The sequence below is a fragment of the Diadema antillarum genome, unplaced genomic scaffold, assembly GCF_040938485.1.
Source record: "Diadema antillarum isolate AM-2024a unplaced genomic scaffold, OU_Dant_1.0 scf00000005, whole genome shotgun sequence".
Classification (NCBI taxonomy): domain Eukaryota; kingdom Metazoa; phylum Echinodermata; class Echinoidea; order Diadematoida; family Diadematidae; genus Diadema; species Diadema antillarum.
Window position 1 is genome coordinate 958,996 of NW_027270894.1, and position 12,803 is coordinate 971,798.

The window sequence follows — 12,803 nt, forward strand, 5'->3', positions numbered from 1 at the left end:
GAGACCGTGGATGGCGTTTGAATGTAATGTAACCTTTCTGATGTGTGGTTCTTTCTGTTTCTCGTTTCATCTCTTTCCATTTATGCCACCCGACCTTTTGAGGAGTTTCACTATATCTTCTTTTCTACGTGACCTATTTTCTTCTGCATATTTTACAAACTGACTGAATTCGTCTTCTCACAAAACTTATACCCATGGTACTTCCAATTGCGTGTGTTAATCGTTTATGTGACGATGATAAAATTGTACCTGTGAGTAAGTTTGTATTTACGTCGTCACCTCATTTCATTTGCGACTTTTGCACGTTTACTAATTTATTATTTCGCATTTTTTCTTTAGTTCCTCTCCAGAATTAAACACCTCTTTCTCTCTCTCTTTCTTTCTTTATTTCTTTCTGTCTGTCTGTCTGTCTCTCTCTCTCTTTATCTGTCACTCTCCTTATCATGAATGTATTGAAGATTGCCCTTTTCTACACATCAACACAATATAAGATACATATGAGGTCTTTTCGATACTTTGACCCCATGACAACGGCAAAGAAAGTTACAGCATCACATTAATTTTCCAAAGTTAAGCAGAAACACATGCTCTGCCGCTGTGGTCTGCTGAATGGCAAGGCCACTATGAATGTTCTCACCCCGGTAAATTGGCGGGTAGTCGCGCACTTCGTTCCCTGGTTACCTCCCCTCGCATTAACTGTCGGCAGAACTTCATCAAATGTCACAAAACCTCAGTCAGTGCCTACTTCGCCGGTATATAGACCGCATGCGGTGCCCTAGACCTTCAAGTTGATAATTTCCAGTCATTACACAGTAAGTATCGTTCGCTGGAGTTTCTCCAAGCGCGGAGCACGCACCCCTCGTGCATGCCCCACCGGATGACCTTTTTAAGTACGCCATAGCCCGCGTTCACAACTAATGAGTCAAGTGACGTCAATTTGACGAGTTAATGAGCTCCACATCGCACCTTTCTCTTTGTATTACTAGGGTATAGAAAAGAAATTAATTGATTGCATCAACGCCTACGTGCATAGTTTGCGTTTTGACAGAGCATGCACTCGACCGGCAACTCTTCTTGGTTTGGACGTCCCTGCCCCGCCTCGCGTACCTGGGAGCGAAGTTGGAGACCCCCCTATGACATAATTGTGACAGGGAGGAGGGAATGGAGGGAGAGGGAGTGAATGAATGAAGGGCGAGGGAAAGAAGACAGACGCAGAGGAAAGGGAGGGAATGAAGAAGAGAAAGAGAAGAGACCGAAGGGATCTCACCATGAATGACTATCGGTTGTAACTTGGAATTGGCGTGAGGTTTTGAGTGATGCTGAGATCTTTGCATGCATGACGAGATGAAGGTTGAAGGAGATGGAATAGGTGAAAGGTTGACAAGAGAGCATTTGGTGTCGTCTTTAAAGAGAAGTTATGAGCTGTTCTTCTTTTGATTGTTCTTCCAGTGAAAAAAAAATATATATGATACTTGTATCCGTAAGAGGTGTTCATCATTTTGATAAGGAGTTGGAACCAGAGAAGAGAGAAAGGAAGAGGCGAGGTTTATGGAGGAGAAATTTCTCTCTGTAACGATTAATAATACCAACAATGATTAGTCTGGGGATCACTTACATGTCGGTTACATAAAGGGAAAAATGAAATAGTATCTAACATTTCTCTGTTCTGTTTGGGTTGATATATTTCATAAACTTTATATAGGATGTCGCCATTTCGTCTAGTGTGGGTGATAGTGCATATCAGAAACAATGTTTATCTTTTTATATTTTGGATCAAATATTATTCCTTTAGTCATTTATTAAAAGAGCTCCGCGGATTATGTATTTCAACCATTTCAGAACGTGGTCCTGTTTGACACTCTATTGAATAGCCCTATACTATTTCGGAAATGACGTCACTGCTCATGACGACCCTTTCTAAACAGTACACTATTTGTGAAATGACGTCACGAAGCAATTATGAAATAAAGCCGTTTTGACATCGCGCACTATTTCGGACAGTCACTCTGTGAAATGTAACAATTTCTATCAAAGCCATTGTGACATCACAAAGGTATTCTGACATGCTTTGTATGTCACTCCGTGAAATTTGACAATTCTTAGCAAAGCAATTGTGACATCACAAACAATTCTGACTTTGCGCGCTACTTCGTATGTCACTCAGTGAAATACAATTCCTAACAATGCAATTGTGACATCACAAAGCATTTCTGACATCGCGCACTGCTTCGTCAGTCACTTCATGAAAAATGTAAGAATTTTTACGAAGCAATTGTGACATCACAAAGCAATTTTGACATCGCGCACTGCTTTGTATGTCCCTTCGTGAAATGTAATTATTTCTAACAGTGCAATTGCGACATCATAAAACAATTCTGACATCGCGCGCACTGCTTCGTCGGTCATCTCGTGAAATGTAACAATTATTTCTTACAATGCAATTGTGACGTCACAAAGCAATTTTGATATCGCGCACTGCTTTGTATGTCACTTCGTGAAATGTATGATTATAACAGTGCAATTGTGACACCACAAAACACTTCTGACATCGCGTGCTGCGTCGTACCTAACAATGCAACTGTGACATCACAAAGCAATTCTGACATCGTACACTGCTTCACGCGGTCACTGTAGGATCTCTCCACAACATCGCATCCACCACACATTCACAGCATCCCCTCACATTTTTCCTTCTTTTGTCATTTTTTAAATACCAAATATAAAACAAATGTACTCTGCCTAATTTGTTCCGGTTAAAAAGTTTCCGGTTAAAATTATGATCAGAGTTGACTCCAAATATAGTACTATTTTAGAGTCACATCTGCCCATAGTTTTAACCAGAGACTCTCAAAACAAAGTATGTATATTATCTCTTGTCCAATATTGGCTGAAGTGGATGTGGTAAAAATCCTAGGTGTACTTGTGCAGTCTAACCTCAAGTGGGACAGCTACGTGAGTGCCATGCTGTCAAAGGTTAGTAAGAGATTGTTCATGTTAAGATCATTGAAATCTTATAAACTTCCAATGAAAGATTTGTTAAAAGTGTACACAGGTTACATCAGACCCCTGGTTGAATACGCTGTCCCGGTGTGGCATCCGGGTCTTACACAACAGCTGTCACTCCAAATTGAAAGGGTGCAAAAACGAGCCCTACGAATGATCTTAGGCGAATCCTATGGCACTTATCTCAATGCTCTCGAAATAACGCAACTTCAGTCTCTTGAGGCTCGCAGGCATGATGTATGCTGCAAATTTGCCAAGTCACTGCTAAAGTCACAACAATTCAGGCACTGGTTACCAGCACCTCGACAGACCAGGTACTCTTCATCTTTAAGAAGGTCAACACAATATCCCACTGTGAGGTGTAGAACAGAAAGGTACAAGAGAAGCCCAATTCCATATCTTATTGGGTTATTGAATACTTCACAATAAATAGGGAAATAGTTGTATGAGATTTTTTTTTTATAGGCAATTGTGAAGTAACTGAAATTAAAGTTGGTGTACATTGCGGTATTGAAATGTGAATGTGAAAGGTATGATTATTGTGTTGGTCACAAAAAGCGTTGTCATGGCAAACATTCTTTTAAATTGATTTCAAACCTGTTTTGTATATCAATGACCTGAGGTGTAATTATGTTTTTTGAGAGAATATTTCGGGCCGTGAAGTCAAAGGTCAAAGGTTAACCGTCAAGTGAATATATATGTATTGATGGGTAAAAATTGTTTTGGAAATATCAGGATTAAAGGTCAAACATAAAGTGAAAATGTTATATTTTTTTCCTCTCATACCCGGAAATGGTTAAAGGTACAATGTACATTCATGTAACTTAATGAATATTTATGTTTATGTTATGTTATATATAATATATTTGAAATTTTAGGGTTAAAGATGAAGGCCAAATGTACATTTCTTTTTCTTTGTTTTTCCCATGCTTGTGCAATGCTGGAGGGTATATTTTGAAACTTAGTGTGTATTCGTATTACTTAATTTTTTTTTTCCGGGGGGGGGGGGGGGGCTTGAGGTCAAAGGTCAAACGCCAAGTGAAAATAATTTTGTTTATATATATTTGGGAAATGGTTCAAGGAACTTTCATGGAATTAAATGAATATGTATGTATTGGTGGGCAGAAATTGTTTTGGAAATATTACGGTTAAAGGTCAAACATAAAGTGAAAATGATATAATTTTTTTTCTCATACCCGGAAATGGTTTAAGGTATAATGTAATTTTATGGAATTTAATGAATATTCATGTACTGATTGGCAGTGATTATTTTGGAAACTTTAGGGTCAATGATCCATGTCAATTCAAATTTTCATTATTTCTTGTGTATGCAGTGTCTGAGAGTTTCTTGTTCGAATTGTTCTTGTTTTGTGTGATCCTGCGTGTCATTTTGATTTTGTAATTTTACATTTGTATATTTATTTAATACTGTGTATGTATATTCTCACTTTTGTAAAATCATTTGTAATTCAGCCTCAGGCTGCGATCAATGATTTGTTGAATAAAGATACCATTAATATTAATATATATATAATTCCCCCCCCCCCCCCCGGCAGTCGGCGTCAAACAATATCGGCTGTGGGTCATGAACAATATTAGCTTTAAGTATCCTGGCTAGCGATCATGATGTTTCCATCTTTAGTTCAACCACTATAAACAATGATAACGTTTTACACAAGAAAAGAAATTCACCATCAACTATGATCAATTGAAACACCTACAGTCCAATGCAGGTCCCATTCTATGTAAGAAGTCTCCCTATGACGGAATCATTGCTGAACGATCGGGAGTTTCCCTGCGAGTGCGGAGGATAACTTCCGCTCACATACGGTGGTTTATCCCTTGTTAAAACGGAAGTTCATAGGGGAAGATTTCAGACGACATATTCAAGGTGTGCACCAGAATTAAATTGGGCGATAGGCTTGAGCAATTCTTACGAGATGCTTAAATCGTTAAAGAAAATAAAAACGAGAAGAGTATCCTTTTCAAGTTTTCAGATTATGTCAGATTAGCTTACAGTAAAGTATCTTCAACTATCAACTAGTACAATCTCTTTTAAAGAAGCCGTTGGACAGATAACCAAGTTACATGACATGTGCTCCTAAACAATAGAACAACCTCCACGCAGAGAAGTGCTAAATTGGGCCATCGATTTGCAATTCCAACGATGGTCTTAAAACTGCGTGGAAATGGTTGGTCTAGACGTTTCAGAGTGCGTTGACTTGGACATGCACTTCCATAGTAATATCGCTGCCAGTTATTCACGTGGGCAATCAGGTCATGAAAATAATTTGCCATGACTTGCATTACCTCGTGACTTAACCTTTTGTGTGTGTTTTGAGTGCCGATTGGCGAGGAAACTGCCATAGCATTGTACGCACTCTCCAAAGTCCCTAGCACAGTTAGGGTTAATGCAGGTTAGCGTCTCGACAGTGAAGGATGCACTGTACCTTGTTCACCATTCTACTTTGTCAAAATGTTTAGTTGACGGCACTTCTTTATGAAATATGCCCTTTCGGGTCACTGCATCAAAAGAAAGTGCCGATCTCTTGGAAGGAGAAAAATAAGAATGAGCAAAATAATAATTGTGCTGTGATATTGTATATCGTGACGTCAGCTCATGCTAGACGTCGGTTGACCCCAAATCAAACAATTTAGACACTTTCGAAACGATTAAGTAGGCTGGTGCACGTGTCTATCAACGTGCTTCTGCTGTAATATTATTTTCTATTCTTAACTTGGCTATAAGAATGCTGAACATTATCAGACATTCAAAATATATCCAGACTGTCTGGGACAGCTTAATGAAATGCTCAGAACGTAACATAATCCCTAAAGAAGTTGGAATGTAAGGAAAATATCGTAAGTACTAAACATAAACACAAAATCACATTTTGCCCGTTATGAATTCAAAATTCATGATTTTTTCATCGCATTTCGGATCCAAAGAAATTATTCATGGTGACTGACTTTACAAAATATGGTAACTTGTCTTTAGTTAAATCCCGTTAACTATATACCGGGGTGTGTTTTTTTTTTTATTTCTATAATTTCAAATTTGATATCGACTTCATATTGCGAGTGAGGAGGATTTGAAACCCATGATGATGATTGGAACTCTACCATTGTGAATTCGTTGAAAGTATCAAAGGAAATGTATCCGATGCATGAAATTTCCCTCTTTGTTTAATGCAAGCACGTTGTATGCCTCACTTTTTCCGGCTTCGTTTTCTTCAACGGTTTAGATTGGGGAAAGATAGCTCTGGGGAGTAACCTGTGACTGAGAATTCTAACGTCATCTGTTGTCAAGTCGCGAATTCAAAGTGAGTGAAAACATAGCCCATGGTTGCCTCCAGCGTTATGACGAAATCAGGATGTTTATGCCCAGTAGTGGATCACATTTCCTATGAACATCCATGGTCTCATGAAAGGAGGATTCTCCCACGGACAAATTTCGAAGAAGACGTGCACCCACTCATCTCCTGTACAATCAATTATCTTGAGATAACACGAAGCGCTGCAGCAAACATCCGCTAAGCTGGATTGATTATGAAGAATGATAAAGAAGAAAATTTCATTGTTGTTTTCGTAGAGACAGCAATGAGGTATAGTCAACGAACAGTAGAAATGTAGACAAAAAAAAATTGTACTACGTTAAAAGTGCTATCCCTTCATTATTTTTCGACATTATAATGATATTAAGAAGTGCGTGATATTTCTATCATGTGGGTTCAGCCTATTGTTTCCTTGTCGATTCTGTGGTCTGGTGGACATCCCCCATTAGTAATCCACAGGCATGAGACTTGTTACTTCTCAGTGACCGTATCGACTTTCTGATGTCGTCATAATATTGCGAAATAAAAATGAAGGAAGAACACTAAGGTTCTTAGTTTGCGGCTGAATCAGGATGTTGGTGATGACGCCATCCGTTTTACGAACTGCGACGTCGTCTTCACCTAACCGACACCCTTAATAGGAAGACAATTGTCTGTCATGTCAACTGCGTATAAAAGGAAACACCTTGTCTTGGATCCGATAGAGTCTATTTATGGGCTGCCGTGGAATTGCCCTTTTGGTGTCTCCTTCGAAGAAATGAGGACATACAAAGAAAAGTATTGTGTGTCAATTTATATGCTCACTCTTTGTCCTGGTGTCAAGTTGGCTGACGTGCAAAAGTAGGTTACCGGTTTCAATATGAGTCTGTGCGACTTGCCAAGCATTCTATGCTAATGCTTTTATGCATTTGAAGAACGAAATGAAGGATGAAGGACGATTCATTGTCTATATCGTGACAGTGACCTTCACATCGAAATTATCGGTGCGTCGTGATTACCTAATAGCACTAATGATTTTAATAGAGTAGCTCATGATTATCGACTTCCGTCTATTTGTGTGTTTCAAATTGAAACGTTGAGGTATATTATCAACTTTGTGTGGCATTTTAGACCGACGAACGGGTCATATTAGCGGGAGGATTCGAGGTCCTGTGTGAGAGGGGTGCCTGGTTTGGAATAGCGGGGCGTCTCGGCGGGTTATAACTGATTCATTGGGCTCGTTAACTACCGTCCTTTTTTCTGTGTGGGGGATTCCAAGTAGACCCATAGGAATTACACTACATCGGGCACCACAGGAACCTGATGTTCTCTTTCTTCTCATTCTGCCAAGACTTTTCTTTGTTTCAGCGCGAGGAGGATTTAATCGTCTCAATACGTACTGAGCAAAATGTGTACGCCAGTTGCCCTTCAACTTGCCTGTCTCGTACCGAAAGAGTGGGAAGCGCATCGCGTCGCGTCGACTGGAACCATGATTATTATCATTCATACAAAGTCCTCCCCCCTCCCCCCCCCCCCCCCCCCCCCCCACTTTCCCGGATTTGCCAGAATAATGCGTTTAGTTGGGAGCGCGTCCGCTTTCGAATACTTTTCTTGCTATAAGTAACGATAACAATGATATGTGAGTAATAGCAACAACAACAACAACAGGACAATGATGATAATGATTGAAATTACACAAGAAGAGGACAAGAAACAAGGAAGATGAAGATGAAAACTAAAAGTAGAAGAAAGAGAAGAAAGAGTAGAAGAAATGAAGATGAAGAAAAAGAAAAGGGAAGAAGAAGGAGATGAAGCAGAAATATCCGTTTATAGTATAAGATATTGTCATGTATTACTGAGGATTGCTTTGAGTTGCTTGAACTATTTGTATAATAGGTAGACATAAAACATGATTTTTGTTCACCAGTCGTTGAATTTACACAGAATGACTACTTATAGCCAACTCGCTTGTAACTGTATACATTTCTAATAAATGTTAAATACGTCTTCGGTGTGAAGACATAGAAACATTCAAAAATGAATTAATCCTAGCCGGGAAGTGTCCTACAATAGATATTCTAATTTGCTCGTTAAATACCCCCAAGTATACTTGGACCACTGTGGTATACTGGAAGATGCTCCGGACTCCGTAGACACGATATCCTTGGCTTGAATCATTCCCACTGCAAACGCTTATGGACAAGACCTTAAATTTATCTACTATGCCCCTTGTGATCTTGGTGTCAGCATGGATATCAGAAACAGACTTCAAGCATTGTAGAATGCAGCGGTACATCTGCTCACTGGGCTGAGCAAGTATACGATCCCATCACCCTTGTCCAGGCAAAGCTACATTGGCTTCCGGTCAAGAACAGAATTGATTTCAAGCTCCCATATAACGAAGAATTGATTTCAAGATCCCATCTAACTGCTCACTTTTAAGGTCATTCATGGTCAGGCCCCAGGACATCTGTCATCCGAATTGAGCGACGTCAACCTCGTCCTAGCCTTCGTTCATCTGGCCTTACTCTCCAGATGCCCATGACACATCTCAAGGGATATGGAGACCGGTCATTTTCCTCTACTGCTTCTCGAATGTATGGGACTCCCTCCTATCATTTCTCCGTGGAGCACTTACAAGCATCACTTATACCAGACATTCAATTTCTAATTCAAGGAGTCTGCCTCCTTGAATGTTTTTTTTTTTTTAAACAGATATATGGCACCATCCGAATGCTGCAAATTATCATCATCATCATCATCATCATCATTACAATCGTCATTATTATCATCATCATCACCATCACCATCACCATCACCATCACCATCATCATCACCATCACCATCACCATCACCATCACCATCATCATCTATATCGTCATCACCAGCTTCATCATCGTCGTCATCATCGTCGTCGTCATCATCATCATCATCATCATCATCATCATCATAATTATCTAGCGGTGATAATGACAGTGCTTTTAGGTAGAGCAGTGCTGAAACCGCGTACCATGTACAGTGATTAGTGCTGATATAAAATAGATCATTTTCAGTGTAACTTCGGTTGATGCTGTCCGCGAAATGTTTGAGCTGCCATGAATATATTTCGCGTGTGATAGGACAGTCCTAACAAGATCTTATTGCCAATTCCCACATCTTGACATTATTCAAACAGAATACAGAGAGTCACCGAAGGTTTTATCCCCTCCTCACAAAATACAATGATAATCTGAAGGAGAAAAAAATCAGATGCGAACATAATATGTCTGATTGATTTACTTTCGCCACAGGAAGTCAATTTTTACCGTGGCGTCAGGACTCCTTAACCCCATCTCTCATTTTACATATGGACGGCTCATATTGCATAAGCAGGGTCGTTGACCTATGAAGGAGATGTCCAGAAATTTTTCGATATTTTGTGTAATGTTATATCGCCTATATCACTTCAGTCAATTTTCATTACAACATATTTGTTACCCCATGGTTCCACAATTATGTTTTCTCAATTTACTTTGTTTTGATTATAATTTTGTAACCTTATTCTCTGTTAACAAAGAAAGTGAAACGTTCATGTTCTTTTCGAAAAATGAAATAAAGTTTGAATTGAATTGAATTGAATTGAATTGAATTGAAAAATTGAAGCCTTTGTTGGTCAAGTGTCATGTCGATCACATTATGAGTATTAGATGACACCAAACATCAGTAATGGTCAAAACATTTGGTAGCCAGAAATTGTACAGATGGAGACAAGTATCTAGGGGGGGGGGGAGATATAAGTTGGTATATAGCGGATAAGAATGGGTTGCACTTAAAAAGCAAAAAGAAAATTCACAGCAAACCTGAACTGCTTTAGTATCTAGGACCTTTTTGTCTTTCTCTCATTATGAATTTTAACCTTTTTTTTTACTCTCCATTTGATTTGTTGATAGGCGACAAACGTATACAATTGGAATTCACCATTTCGTTTAGTTCTTTCTCGGATCGTAAATCTATTGCTCTCCTGTGTACATTAATCTTTAAAAGCTAACAAAAACAGTAAATTTTGACTGCAGCGAGCTTTCTATTGTGAATACACAGACATACAGATATTCAGCGCCTCACTCAGTTTTTGAGCGTCAATATCATTCGGGTATCCCTCCTTTTCATATGCTGATGTGTCATCATGACCGTATGTTGTGTATCGTTGTGTGTAGTTTGGTCATAGTATGTACACTGAGAAGACCTGACCTCTACTTTTAAAAACTGCTGGGGAAGTGAGGACATCATTAACAAAGTGTGCAAAGCTTACCTGACGGTGGCAACGCCCATATGAGTTACCAACTCGTATTAAAATGCCAATAAGTTTCAATTGCTACGTAATCATCACTTTGCAGCAGGGCATATCTATATGTAGTTAAAATGCTAACTTGTGATTGCCGAGTTGCAGGGCAATGTGTATGAAATTTGCCATTTCGTTGCATGTTTATACTGCGTACGGTAATTTTAATGTCCATGGATGTCAGAAAGCGCCCCAAGTTCGACAGTGGCGGATTCACTTAGGATCGATTTCCATCAGCAGTGGTCCGTTATCTAGGAATTGGCGTGCGGCCAGCATACCAGCGGTGGCGAACTTAGACCCCTCAAACTCAACTAGAGATTGTAATTTGTCATCACTGACAAATTAAGGTGATCCGATTTTTTTTTATCAATGATTCGAGTCCTGATCGCAATAGGCATGACCATACAAGTTTCATCTGTGTTTAGAGACATTGGCCGTGTGATGTTTGCATTCTCATTTAGAAAAGGGAGTCATATCTGCCATCTTTGGTACCAAATTCTGTATACACTGAATAACGAAGATACAGCAATGAATACATATGACCTTTGACCCACCTTTGCACTCCCAAGATTGCATCTGATGAAATAGTGGTTATTTTGTGAAATGATTCTCGCGACATCGTCTATACGTGTGGAAAATATGGGAAAGATAGGACAGGTATTCACTAAGATACAAGATGAAACATTTATGACCTTTGACCCTAATTTACATACCCAAGATGTTGTCTGATCTAGTAGTTGTTATTTTATGAAATAATGTACGAGACATGAACTAAACATGTGCAAAATATGGGGGTGATAGGGCGTGTTTTTCTTGAGTTATTGCAAAGAGAGTTGCAGAGAGAAAGAAATATCTCAATACATAGAAGATAAGCTTTAATTTCAACCAATTTTTTATCGTAATCCCGACATCGTATGAAAAAACAAAGGAAACAAAACGATAGCGCAAAGTCTCAGCTACAACATATTAAAATCTGGGAGAAATTCACCAAAGGGTAAGTGAGCTAGTGCTCGATAAAGACAATCATGTCAATTTTCACATTAAAGAAAATTCCCTCCCATAGAGATAACACGTCATAACGAAGATACAAAAAGAAGTACATATGACCTTTGACCTCAATTTGCAACAACAAGATGGCATCTGAGTAAAAAGTGGTTATTTTGTGAAATGATCCTTGTAACATGGTCTTTGCGTGTGCAAAATATGGGAAAGATAGGACATGTATTCACTAAGATACAGGGTGAAACACTTATGACCTTTGACCCTACTTTACATACCCAAGATGGTGTCCGATCAAGTAGTTGTTATTTTATGAAATAATGTACGTGACATGAACTAAACATGTGCAAAATATAGAAGTGATAGAGGCCGTTTTTCTTGAGTTATTGCAAAGAAAGTTGCAGAAAGAAAGAAATATCTCAATACATCGAAGATAAGCCTGAATTTCAACCCAATTTTTTGACGTGATTCCGACATCGTATGAAAAAACAAAGGGCACACTTACGGTAGGGTAAAGTCTCAGCTACAACATATTAAAATCTGGGAGAAATTTACCGAAGCTTAAGTGAGCTAGTGCTCGATAAAGATAGTCATGTCAATTTTCATTTCCAGAAAAACTGCACTCCCATAGAGATAACACGTAAACTGGTCAAATTTGACAAGATTACTTTTAATCCATTTTTACGAGGTGATACCGTTATCCAATCAAAATATTGTAATTTTATGTTTGAAAGAACATTAAATAAGCTACATCATACTGAAATCTGGGTGAAAATTGACAAAGGACTAGTGAGATACGCTCGAATGAACTTGAAATTTGATGACGTCATTTTGAAAATTTACTTTTTTTACTTTATTAAGAAATTTGATATCTTTTAATCATTTTGTTAGCATTGCCACCCCATGAAATGACATGTACAACTCATCAGCTTTCAAAATATGTACAGAAAATGGAGGGTCACCGTCCATCCTGACGAGTAAAATCGGATTTAAAATTGACAGTTTTTTGGCATAGTTGTACTGTATATCGCCATTGACGCGCGCGCGGAATTTCAACTTTGACGGGCCCGTATGACCTCATATTGAGTCGGATTGACTTGAAACTTGGTAGAAATATTCCTTGACATTTCAGACAGCCGATAAGTGTGAAAAAACGGGAAATTTCTATT